This window comes from Canis lupus, chromosome 18 (assembly GCF_048164855.1).
Source record: "Canis lupus baileyi chromosome 18, mCanLup2.hap1, whole genome shotgun sequence".
Lineage (NCBI taxonomy): Eukaryota > Metazoa > Chordata > Mammalia > Carnivora > Canidae > Canis > Canis lupus.
In genome coordinates, this window is record NC_132855.1 from 1,275,344 (window position 1) to 1,287,945 (window position 12,602).

General features: G+C 40.7%; 1 long non-coding RNA gene across 2 annotated transcripts in view; it reads left to right on the forward strand.

Moving 5' to 3' along the window:
- Window positions 1-4,203: 4,203 nt before the first annotated feature.
- Window positions 4,204-12,602, forward strand: part of LOC140609413 (uncharacterized) — a 33,904-nt gene continuing 25,505 nt past the window's right edge. The window contains exons 1-3 of one of the 2 annotated variants that reach the window (XR_012011245.1): window positions 4,204-4,310; window positions 4,563-4,645; window positions 5,345-5,464. This is a non-coding gene — a long non-coding RNA (uncharacterized lncRNA). Of the gene's footprint in view, window positions 4,311-4,353; window positions 4,646-5,344; window positions 5,465-12,602 lie in introns of those variants that run through there. The other variant, XR_012011244.1, reaches the window with a different exon arrangement.

Consider the following 12,602-nt stretch of genomic DNA (forward strand, 5'->3'; position numbering starts at 1 on the left):
CTTTCCCTTTTGACTTAGCCTCAGGCTCTTCACTCACCGAGGGCCCTGTAGATTCTGGATTTCTGATTGCTAACATTTCCTCAGATGCTTTGCCAAGTGAAGACTCCAATTTACTTCTTCTTTCAGGAGGCTTTTCAATTTCCTCAGTTCCATTATTGTTTCTCCCCATGCTATTTTCTTAAGTGAAGGCACAGGTAAAATGAGTAAAACCAAATGCTTCAGCAACTTTCAGAGGATTTGCTGGGAAATCAACGGGGGGTTGATTTTCCCTGTGGCCTTTGGACACTTAGGGCAACAACCGTGGTCCATAGGTTCTAACCTTTCTGGAATTGACATCCGTGTCCAATTTGCTCCCCTTACGTAAACTCTGTGACATAAAGAGTTTCCAAATGCATGCCTTCCATAAGACTGATTAGAGAAGGAAAAATATATAGGGCACTGAATGGGGTCTCACTTCCTATGATAGACAAGATCCAACTTCCACTGCAAGGTCACCAGAGCAAACTTGCTTTGTCAAACTTATTGATGCCATAATCTCTTTAGAATTGTGGTCAGGACAGAAGAGCCTAGGTTTCTTTTACATCAAACTCTTGTCCCTGGGCAATCAGTCAACCTCTAAGACTTGGTTTCCTCCCTTATAAAATGAATATAATATCTACATCAGCTATTTTACCAATTGTTCTTAAAATCAACTAAGATAACATATGACATTTTATTGAAGAGATGTTATGGACCAAGGTGTGTAGTCTTTGGGTAGGTAATCTCCTACCCAGGTGATTTCCAAACCAGTTAATCTCCTGGGGGCAGTAAGGCATAACAATGAATAAGGCTCAGCTAGAGAGTCAGACACATAAATAATGGCTGCTTATCACAATAAGTACATAATAGAGATACAACAAAAATCCATTTACCCATTAGACTCAGACTGATAAAAGGTTGGTTATCAAAATATAAAAATATACATTTCTTGGTCAATCTTTCAATATTTTGTGTAATTCCTTTGAATATGGCTCCACTGATTAAAGTTCTGACTTCCCCCTTTTCCATAAACCTAAGCCATTCTGTATAACTCCTAGAAATTACAATTTTCTTAAAGTAGAATGAAATTTCAAAGATACCTGGAAAACAGACAAGCTCACAGAGACACTTATGGAAGTCTGTCATTTTTTTTAATGATTTTTTCTTTAATTTTTTATTATTGTCTAAATGAGATCTCACTCAATAGAGGTTTTATGATTTGGTTTTCATTTCATTCATATTTTACTGGCTTACATGCTATATAAATAAAGTATTAAATACAAATGGCATAAAGAAGTAGGGGAACAAGTCAACTGCTTCTTGGTAGGATACACCTCCTAGCAGAGGCAGAAGGATGTAGGCACATTGGAGAGAGATTACTCATCACGATCTTTGATTAGGCAGTGGACAACTGTCCAGAGGCTGCAGAGGGAGTGGAGAGGATATTGATGAATTCAGCCCGCTGCAAAAGGTTGTTAAGTATGGTTAAGAGACCTTCACCATATGTACAAAGTGCTTTGAGAACACAGCGAGCTACTGAATATTTCTACTTGGTTTGAGATAGACGCCACAGAAAACATGTCATTTGTGGTCAGATCTTAAAGGAGCTCCACAAGTTACAGAAAACACGCAAATGAAGGGTTGGAGAAGGGCAGGAGGACTCTCACAGCACAGAAGTAGTATGTGGAAACCAGAGAGGGATGCGCCATGGAAAATATATTTCAGTCACCCTTTCCTGATGCCCACTTGGGAAATGTGGCCAAAAAATAGAGTGCCTGAGAAGTGAGCAGATAGGTGTGATTTTAATCACTAGGTTCAATTTTTCTTTCTCTCATTTTCTTTTTTTTTATTTTATTTTTTTTTAGTTTTTATTTATTTATGATAGTCAGAGAGAGGGAGGGAGAGAGAGAGAGAGAGGCAGAGACATAGGCAGAGAGAGAAGCAGGCTCCATGCACCGGGAGCCCGATGTGGGACTCGATCCCGGGTCTCCAGGATCGCACCCTGGGCCAAAGGCAGGCGCCAAACAGCTGCGCCACCCAGGGATCCCCTCTCTCTTTCTTTTTCTTTCTTTCTTTCTTTCTTTCTTTCTTTCTTTCTTTCTTTCTTTCTTTCTTTCTTTCTTTCTTTCTTTCTTTCTTTCTTTCTCTTTCTTTTTTCTTCTTTCTTTCTTTCTTTCTTTCTTTCTTTCTTCTTCTGTTTCTTTCTTTCTTTCTTTCTTTCTTTCTTTCTTTCTTTCTTTCTTTCTTTCTTTCTTTCTTTTTCTTTCTCTTAATTCATTTATTTGAAAGAGAGAGAAAGAGCGAGTAGGAGGAGGAGCAGAGGGAAAGAATCTTCAAGCAGACTTCCAGCTGAGCACAGAGCCCAATTCAGGGCTTGATCTCATGACCCATGGTATCATGACCTGAGCTGAAACCAAGAGTCAGATGCTCAACTGACTGAGCCACTCAGGTGCCCCTCAGTTTTTCAATGACTGAACTATTCACACTGGATCACCTAACATCTCTGAACATTCAGCTCATTTTCATGTCATCGTGCTAAAAATTTCCTAACAGGTTCATCTACCAAACCTCCTTTCATTGATGATAAAGGAGGAGGGATATCAAGAAAAACAAGAAAGGTGTATTCCTTGCTTGTAGGACCCAGGGAGCCCCACTCACAGACTGAGAAGGTCAAAAGCCCATTTGTCCTCAGGCAAGGTGCACATGAAAGCTTCCAGCAGTCATCCTGCTGAGAAAGATGTTGCAGGAAAGGTGTCATATAACACTAGGACTGTTAGAAGGCTGACCTTTACCCACCGAGCCTTCCTTTAGGGATCACTCATTACCCAAGTGAAACTTATTCCTTTCTAACACAGACTCAGATGCCACCTGTCCATAGGCTGCTTCCTCTGTCCCTTAGTCCAATGTCAGTGCTCATGTCTTTGCCCACCCCGGGCATATTTCTTGAACCTCCGGTAGAGCAGTTATTTCATTCTGTCTTGAGTCAAGAGCTATGTGGTATGTATCTATATCTGCCAAGAGATTGTGAACTTCCTGGACACTGGATTTTTACTTGCAGGACTCTCTATTTCTCCCACAGCTTCTTCTACAATTAATCAGTGGTTTCACAGCAAGTACTTATGTGCTCAACTGCAGAAATCGAGCTATGAAAAAAGGTCTTGTTGCCCAGAGGAGGAAAACCGTTGCGTTTATGAAACATGCTCCTAGAAATGATTGCAAGAGTTGGAAAGAAGAAAGAATTTGGAGGAGTTCTAGTGTTCAGATACAAGGAGATTAGAGATCTGGAAAACGAAGACTTAGATCAGGGGAACTGGGATAATTTAGCATGAAAACGAAAGGATTTAGGGAAGTTTATGAAAGGCTTTAGTTATGTACATCAAGGGATTGAGCAAAGGAAGATTCCCAGCTCTTTTCTGGTTCTACTGAGGATGAAATTAAGGAGAATATAATATAGTTTGTCCAACATTCCTTCGCTTAGTTTTCAACATCAGGATCTTTTCTTTGTCCACAACATTTCTGTGTAACTTTGTAGAAACAAAGGGAGTGATGATACTTTATAGACCATTAGGATTTCATTAAGCTGATACGTGAGAATAGAGAGTGACCAGCACGTGGGCCACTGTCCTCATGTCTGAAATTGATTTAAACATTAGTCGATGTTGACATTGCTTTTCAGGGATCTCTGAGAGTATTGTTCTCTGGTCTGTGGCAGGGGCCCCTCCCAAATCTGTGCTCTTTGGGTAAATGTAGCTAATGATCATGATTAGACTGGGCCAGGAGTGGTGGTACTCTCTCCGGGTGACACTTTATGGCAGTGCTGGTCTAGATGAGGACAAGAGAAATCCAGCAATGTATTGCACAATTATCCAGGATATGACAAAGAGGGCCTCAGAACCTGCTCCACCGGTCAGAATGAGAAGCCTGGCCAAGCTCTTAGAGATCTAAGAGAATGGAGAAGAAGGTGGGGTCACCATGTATTCACTATTTGGTGGGCCTGCTCTGGTACCCGTTGAAATAGATGTTATTTGAAAAATCACTACAACCATAACGTGAAAGTTATTTTTCACAGGAGCATTAATTCTATCTTAAGGAGCCATAACTGGTAACAAATAGTTTTGCTATTGAAATGGGACCGGTGCGGGGGGATGCGGGGGACCCAGACTTATTTGTGTGGTTGTTGTCCGCAGGTGTGTGAATTGCATATTTATTTGTTGTCCGAAGACAAAGCTTCCTGGATGCAAAAGGGATAGACCGTCCCCAGAGTTGGCTGAGCGCAGAGAGAAATCCTTGACGTAAGTCCTCCTCCCTCCCCAGGGCAGCTTTGCACCCCATCACTGAGGCGCTGTAGTTGGGGGGCGAGGAGAGAGGATTATTTCTTTCACTTCCGCAGTAGCTTGCCCTCACTTTTTCCTTGAATAAGTGACTCTGTGGTGGTGCCAGCATTCATGGCTTTCCACAACCTGAGTTGTGCAGGGAACCACAGCTATTTCCAGTAGAATCAGACCCCAGCTGAGTAGCATCCTGCCCTTTTCCTTTTTTCCCAGAACTGCAGAAATGCCAACCGGCCTGGCACCAGGCACGAAGGATGCACGCACGTCTCCTCTTCCCTGGTCCTCCCAGAAGCAAGGTAAGCATGACAGCAGAGGCAGCGCGTTGTTGCTCCCCTCCCTGAGGACTCGTCGGAGCACACCAGGTACCACCTGAGTGCTTCACGGATTATTCTGGTTCCTCAGATGGTGATTAAGGTCAACATTATGGCAATTACTCCCGTCTACTGGAAGTAGCTGTATCTTTTTAGATCTCAATAACTGGAAAACGAATCAAAACAAAACACAACAAGACAATCCTCCCAAACACCCTAGAACTAATTAAAGCAAAGGAAAATTAGCAGTGAGGCCTTCTTGATTCCATTTGCGTTTTCAAATTGATGGACGGTGTTCATGAATGTTTTAGGGCTCACTTTAATGCATATTTTATCAACTTTGAATGCATCACAAATTTCTCTTTTAGCCATTTAAAAATAGTAAAACTGAAACCGTCTCACCCATATTTAAAGGGACATTAGCTCTCCCCTCACATCTCCCGTCTAGTCTTGTGAGAGGGGCCATTGTGCGGCGGACAACGGTTCCTTTGCAGAGCGGGGCCTTCGGCACTAAAGACAGCCTCTCTTCAATGGGGTCACTACAGGGGAAAGAGGAAAATGTCAGTGCATCATAGAAGGGACAATCTAATCCTCTTTGCTAGTACATCTGCTCTGGCAGTTTTGCTCTGCGAATCAAAAGACATCCCATTAATTAAAGTTCCTTTTCCTTTCATTTTTATTCAGCTTGTGAAATGTGACCAGTATTCACAAAAAAAGAAAAGAAAAAAAAAGAAAAAAAAAAAGAAAGAAAGAAAGAAAGAAGAAAGTTTCAGGCCACTTTAGTCACAAATATCTACCCAAAGGGTGAGCACTTTGATTTGTTGTCTGGTTTCCGCTTACTGTTCTTCTTCATTTTTTTTTCTTTCTTTTCTTTTCTTTTCTTTTTTTTTTTTTTTAAGAAGGAGTCCTTCTTCTTTGGCAGAGTGCAATACATTCAGAGGGCTTGACAAAACAAAGCTTTCAGCTCTGAGTCAGCAACAAACTCATCTTTGTTCGTGTGGCTCTATTAAGGAAAGAAGGCCAATTTTCTGCAGGTTTCTATGGCGGGCTCACAAAGGCATCTCTCTGTATGCAAGCTCTCTGGCAGGAACCACCGACTCTGAGATCATCGCTTGCAGTAATGACCAGCTGCAATGGTCGGAGAAAGAAAATCATAAACTAGTTTATATAGTGATTTTATTAAAGAGGCTGAAATATAGATTCATTCACGGGGAGGCACTTAATAAAGGCAGCCCAGTGGCTGTGTTCACATGTACAGCCCAAGGCTTCCTCGCTTTCCTGTATGGCCCAGCACACTCTGGGCACGCACGTCATTTGTCTTGAGGAGGAAGTGAAACTTATTTGCATTTCCTTGGGTTTCCCAGGAAATTCCCAGAAATTCTTGTCCTTCATTCCATGGTGTTTTCCTGTGTTTGGGATCACATTGAATTATAATCTCATGCTGTGTCTCCAGGTACTGAACGTTTGTTGAACAATAGAGCTAGGACACTGTTAAGCTTTCCAGTTTGCCCACACAGAAGTGGATTAAGACTTCTAGGACATGGGGAAAACATTTAGAATCAACAAAATAGTCTCGTACTCCTGATGCAAGTGTTTAAAAAGACACCAACATATTTGTCATGAAGTTTAGCAAGATGAAATTGGGAGATACAGAACTGCATAAAGCAACCTGTGCTAGCGCTGCATCCGTAAGAGTGTTCTATGACAGGTGTGTACAAGAAAATTACCAGATTAAACAAATTTGGGTTGGAAATGCTGGTCTTAACAAAAGGAAAATTATCCTGACTGCAGGACTTTTCAGAATCTTAATATGCTAATGTTCCTCATCATTTTTTTGAGAAAGATTCCTTCTTCCTCCCCTACCCCATGGGAGCATCTGCTTGGATTGGTGACCCAAAGATCTCGCTTCTGGGGAAACGCTGCCCCAAAGCAGTGGGATGATTGACAACCAAACACTTCAAAAGCTCAGGCTATCCTGGATAAAGTTTGCAAGAGAAACTTCAGACATTTGTGTTAATACGGATACATCAACTATGTATAGTCCGACGTTCCCTGAGACTAGCTGTTCAGAAATCAATCACGGTGTGAGATAAGAGAGCACGATTCCTTTTTTCCCCAAGATGCTGACTCTCTTTTTTTACAAGTGGAGCCTTAGGAGATCCTTACTGGTTTATAGATGTACTACTGGTTGTATGACTCTCATTTCTGAGGCTTTATGGCATCGAAAAAGAGCCACGATGGAATACCGATGGGACGTGGGGTCTGCTTAAGTACATGGAAACCCGGCAGGTACCATGTTGGTCCTTCTCAACTCGTGGCTACCAATTAAAGATGCCAGAAAACACATTTTTTCTCACATTTAAGTATGATTTAAATATCTCTGTTGTTATTATAAGAGAACTGCTAGCAAAGACTTCTGCCCATTAATCCTTTTAATTATTTTTAACAAGACACATTTATCTAGTGCTCGCTTTATGCCAGATACATCGTAAGTAAGAAAGACATGGTCCCTGCGGTCCTAGAACTTGCTGGCTAGAGGAGAGAAAGGAGAAATGCCATGTTTTGTAACTTCTAATCATGCTGTGACTTGTTCATTTTCCCAAAGGGATTTCCATGCATTTTGAACTGAACGGGTGAGTAGAAATTACTGATATTTTGAAAAATTAATGCATTGGAACCTGAAGCTTGCCTGACCCAGGAGGGTTCGTTCTTGTAGCATCAGGCCTGTACTTTGTTGTTGCGAACACCTCCTGTTTACTTGGACTGTACTTTGGGGCAGAAATTGATGATGGATAATGATGGGTCTTTTTTGAATAATCTGCCAGAAGTCCTGAGCAACTGTTTCTGGTTTTTAGTCACGGATGAGTCACTGTTCAGGGGAGATACAATCAGTGTGCCAATTGATGTAAAAAAAAAAAATGAGGATGATTTCTACCTTGGAATCCCTGATACAAGTCTAAACTTATCTCAGGTTGGAAGATAAATCCTCGAGGCACATGCCTCGGTACTTGATATACTACAGCATAAAGGATCTTTCCGCACTCTCGAAGCAAGTTGGGGCTTGGCTTAAGAGTGTTTTTCTTATGAAAGAGGGAAAGATAATGGCTAAACTCTGGAGTAAGACAGTGATAGGGAAGCTGTGGTAAAAAGGTTCTAAGTTATAATACTTGCAAACGTTTGACTCTACAGGGTTGATGATGGCCACCTCATGAGGAACCTGTGCAACCTAATTAAGCAGGGCAAACTTAAAAAGTCAAGGAAATATGTTGGTGTTAATTCAGAACGCAATTTAGAAAAAAACTATATAGGGATCCCTGGGTGGTGCAGCAGTTTGGCGCCTGCCTTTGGCCCAGGGCGCGATCCTGGAGACCCGGAATCGAATCCCATGTCGGGCTCCTGGTGCATGGAGCCTGCTTCTCCCTCTGCCTGTGTCTCTGCCTCTCTCTCTCTCTCTCTGTGTGACTATCATAAAAAACAAACAAACAAAAAAACTATATAAATATAATTGAGGCCTCTAGCTCATGACTATGGGTTTTAATGTGTGTTTCTTCACCCTTTTCTATTGTTGTAATAAATAAAGCAGTCATTTGTGTGTTTCCTCCTGTAGTTTTCAGTGTCTTTCTGTTACTGTACATTTGTCCCTTTTTTTTTTTGAATCCAGATCTAGTCAATTCAAGTTCATTTATTTATGTTCAATTTAAGTTCATTTAGTTTATTTATTTATTAGTTCATAATATTTATGAAGAAGTGCCTGCTGGCAGCTAAGCACTAAGGATAAATGTTAAAAAAGAAAAGGATGTGTGTGTGTGTGTATGTGTGTGTGATACTTGAAAAACCAGAGACAGCTTCACATCATCCGTCATAGATTATCAGAGGGGCCTGGAAAGCAATTTGATATTTCTTTTTTTTTTTTTTTTTTTTTTTTTTTGATATTTCTTTATGTTCAATATTATTTCAGTTGCCATATGTTCCTTGGGTTTTAAAGTCCTGTACCAAATATCTAAATTATCTCAACTGTTTATGTGCATGTTCTGGATATTATGCATATTGGAAATGTCACAAATACTGTAAGTAGTGTCATGAATATAATAAATAACATTATGACCTCAGATTTTAAATGTTATATTTCAAAGTTTGATCTCATATAAAATGTACCCTATTTATTTTGAGGAGGAGGAGGAGCAGAGGGAGAGTGAGAGAGAGAGTCTCATGGTGGAGCCTGACATGGTGCTTGATCTCAAGACCCTTGAGACCAGGACCTGAGCCAAAACCAAGAGTCAGATGCTTAACCGACTGCCCTACCAGGTGCCCCATAAAATGTATCTTGTGTTAAATTTATAATATAGGAATTACAAACATGAAAATTAAAGACAACAGCCTCTGATTTTTTCTGTTTTTATTTTACATGTATGTATATATTATGATATATATATTTTATATGATGCATCAGGTAGAGACTGTTTTTCCTCTCGTTTTTATGGCTTCAAGTCCACCCACACACTATATATTCAGTGATAACAAGAAGTCCATGCAAATGCTCCTTTTCCCTCACTCATCGATCTCTGTACATCTCTGAGAAACTACACTGTTGGTTGTTTGAAAGATTTTAAATGGATCAAAAATAAATATCATTGAGGTTTCTGGGTGGCTCAGTTGGTTAAGATCTGACTCTTGATTTTGGCTCAGGTCATGATCTCAGGATCCTGGGACCCCATCCTGGGTCAGGTTCCCTGTTCAGTGGGGAGTCTACTTATCTCCCCCTCTTTCTGGCCCTTCCCCAGGTAGCATACACACTAAGTAAAAATGAATAAATCTTAAAAAAATAAACATCACTAAAAAAATGTGAAATTCTTTGTATTATTGCCAATGAATACACTTAGAAACCAACCATAGTTCACCTTTTAACTGCTGAAAGAGAAAACACTTTTAAAAAGTTAAAGACCATGGCAACTCATTCTTTCTGCTTCACTAAAATTGGTGTCTTGAGCAAGTCACAGTTCGCTAGTATTTTGTGTGAGTGTGTGTGTGCGCGTGTGGTGGAAAGCCGAGTACTTGTCATGAAGTGTATGAGCAGCTGGGTTTATGGCAGTAAATAAAAAGATAAACTCCCTGGCTTTAGGGAACTTAATTCTAGTGGAGGGAAGACCAACAACAAATAGTTATTTGATAAAAGGCCAGGTAGTGTTATGTTAAAAAAAAAAATGCTGTGAAGAGAGTTAAAGTAGTGTAAGGGCGTAGAGGACAATGGGGAAGGGGTATTTGATGTGGTGAAGGAGGATGGCCTCTCGACGGAAGCTATATTTCTGGAGAGATTTAAATAAGGTCTGAGACCAATGTTTTTAGTTTTCTAGGGAAGAGCGTTTCAGACACAAGCACCTATAAGTGCAAAGACTCCGTTGATTGAGTAACAGGAGGGCCGCTCACAGGAGCAGGGTGACGAGGAAGAGAGGAGGCGGAGGAGGGGCACTAACTATGTACAGCTCTCACTTAACATGTGGGACCAAGGGCCAAAGCACATGTAGGCCCATGTATGACATGTCTGAATATTTAAATGTTATAAATCAAGCCATCCTCATAAATAAAACATGTTCTAACTTCCTTTTTTTTTTAACCTTTATAACAACCAGGAGGCCAGGTTTAAATAAAAAGTTCTTGGATTCATTACTCCAGGTTGATGAATAAGGAATTGGCCCCGGTCCTCGGTCTGCCCCTTTCTCTCTCCCTTGTCAGCTCTATTCTATATCTTGAGATATTGTACATATACACGGACATCCCAGACCATTGCTTCTAAGGTCCACTCTCACTCCTGCAAACAGCTGCCTCTCAACTCCCTCTTAGGTCTGCATCTTGGATCACAGGCAAGAATAGATTGAGGACTTGGAAGCAGGCTTATAGATGTCTGGGCTGGGAATTCTGGGCCTCTGGGAAGCCACAGCATATTCTATAAGTGGGCCATGGAATCCAGTTGTGCACATTGCACTGACTTTTAGACTCCTCAGCTGGTGGTGGGTGGGTGGAGGCAACGGGTGATACAGTTAGAGAGAAGCCAGGACGGCCCTCCTAAAGCATACACTCCAGGCTGGTTCTAAGGATGGTCCAGTAGGCTTTGTTGGCCTTGGTAAGGGTTTGGCTTTTAGCAGAGATGGGAAAACATTGAAGTGTTTTACTTTGCATATTCAAAGTCTCACTCTGGCTGCTGTGTGGAGAGTACCCTGGAGTAGGACGAGAATGGAGGAGGGATGAAGATGCTATTGCAGAGTTTTAGACAAGAGATGGCGATCTCTCTAGGTTCCTGTGAACACCCATTAGTAACTGATAAACAAAGTGCCCTCCAGCTCTTCAAAGCTCTTGGAGGTGAGAGAAAAAAAATCCTTCTGTGGGAGGAGAATTAAAGTCAGAAATGAAAACTTCTAAACTATACAGTTTACCATTACGTTAGTGTGTCTTATTATTCAGCTGTCCTCACTAACATTTTACTGTTTCACAGTTTTTATCAACATGACTTTATTATTTCAGGAAACTCTTGCCCAAGAAATATAAATTGCAAATAGCTTTATTCTTTGTTCCAAAAGCTACCAAAAACCCGAAATTAAATTAGGTTGCTCAACTTTTCATTGATAGCATCAAATAATTCTTACTTGTCAAGACTCTTTGAAACTCTCCTCTAGAAAACCTCACCTTTTGCATGTTCACCAATTCTAACCAATTATATCATGATCCTTCCACAATGTCAATGAAGTTCTTTGTGTTGAAAGACTGTCTTAAACTAGTCTCAAAGTCTTGTGTATCTCCAACCATGAAAACACTGCCAAAGTAGGGTTCTCCTATATCTCGTGGGGAATAAATTCAGCTTTGTCTCATCAAGAGATTATTTTGGTGATGTTAATAACAAGCCACTCTTTGACAGTTTTGGAGGCCCATTGAGATCTGATCAAGACATCACATTTCTGCAACCCAACTCTCAATCTGGAAATAGAGCAATCCTCTGAGACCTCTGGAGCATTCACCTTGGGGTATTGCATCGGGCCCAACTTCCTGTTTCTCTTTTTCTTTTCTTTTTTTCCCCTTTAGCTCCTCAAATGGTAGCTTGACTAATTGTCTTTTAGGAATAAGCCAAATACCCTCCCACTCCTGATAAGCCTTTAAAGGAACTCTCTGATCATCTAATCAGACTTGTAGACCTCCTATTCTTTCTGGAACTCTGCTTTATTACTACAACATTGTAATATATAAGAAATATAGGTGTGGTCATTTCTTTATATTTGGTCATTTTATATATATATTTAGTCTTCACCCACACTTCCTGGATCACAAAAATGCAAACTCTTGGAATTTCCTGAGATATAAGAGCAATGGGAGCATCTTTTGTTATATTTGGTCTCTTGCTCTCAGTTCCTGAAAATGTTTCAGGGTCATAAAGGTGAAATGGGTATCTCGTTATTCATAACAAGACCTTTTCCACTGCAACTGGTTTATGCTCGTGAGGTGACTTTCTAAAGCACCTATGGATGGAGGTTGATAGCTCAGGGGACCAACCATGAATAAAGATGTGGCTAACGTACATATAGAACCAACCAAGTTGACAGAAGCCTCCATTAGTTTGTGGCTGTTGCCCTTAAACATCATAGGTAGGTGTTTGCCACTGAATCAAGAGGGATATATGGTAAGCTATTGATTCTGATGATTTTAAGTTGAATCAGAACACCAGGCCAACTCTAGCCCCTCTCCCCTCCCAGGAATCGGGGTAGGACTGAAAGTTCTAAGCATCTCTTCATGGTTGAGGTATAATTGACACAGATAGAACTGTATATATTTAATGTATACAGTTTGATGAGTTTGGAGAAAGTATAAAGCAGTGAAACATCACCATAATCTATGCCATAAACTTATCTCCTCCAGAAGTTTCTTGCTCCATTTATTTTTGTGATGGGAATACTATAAG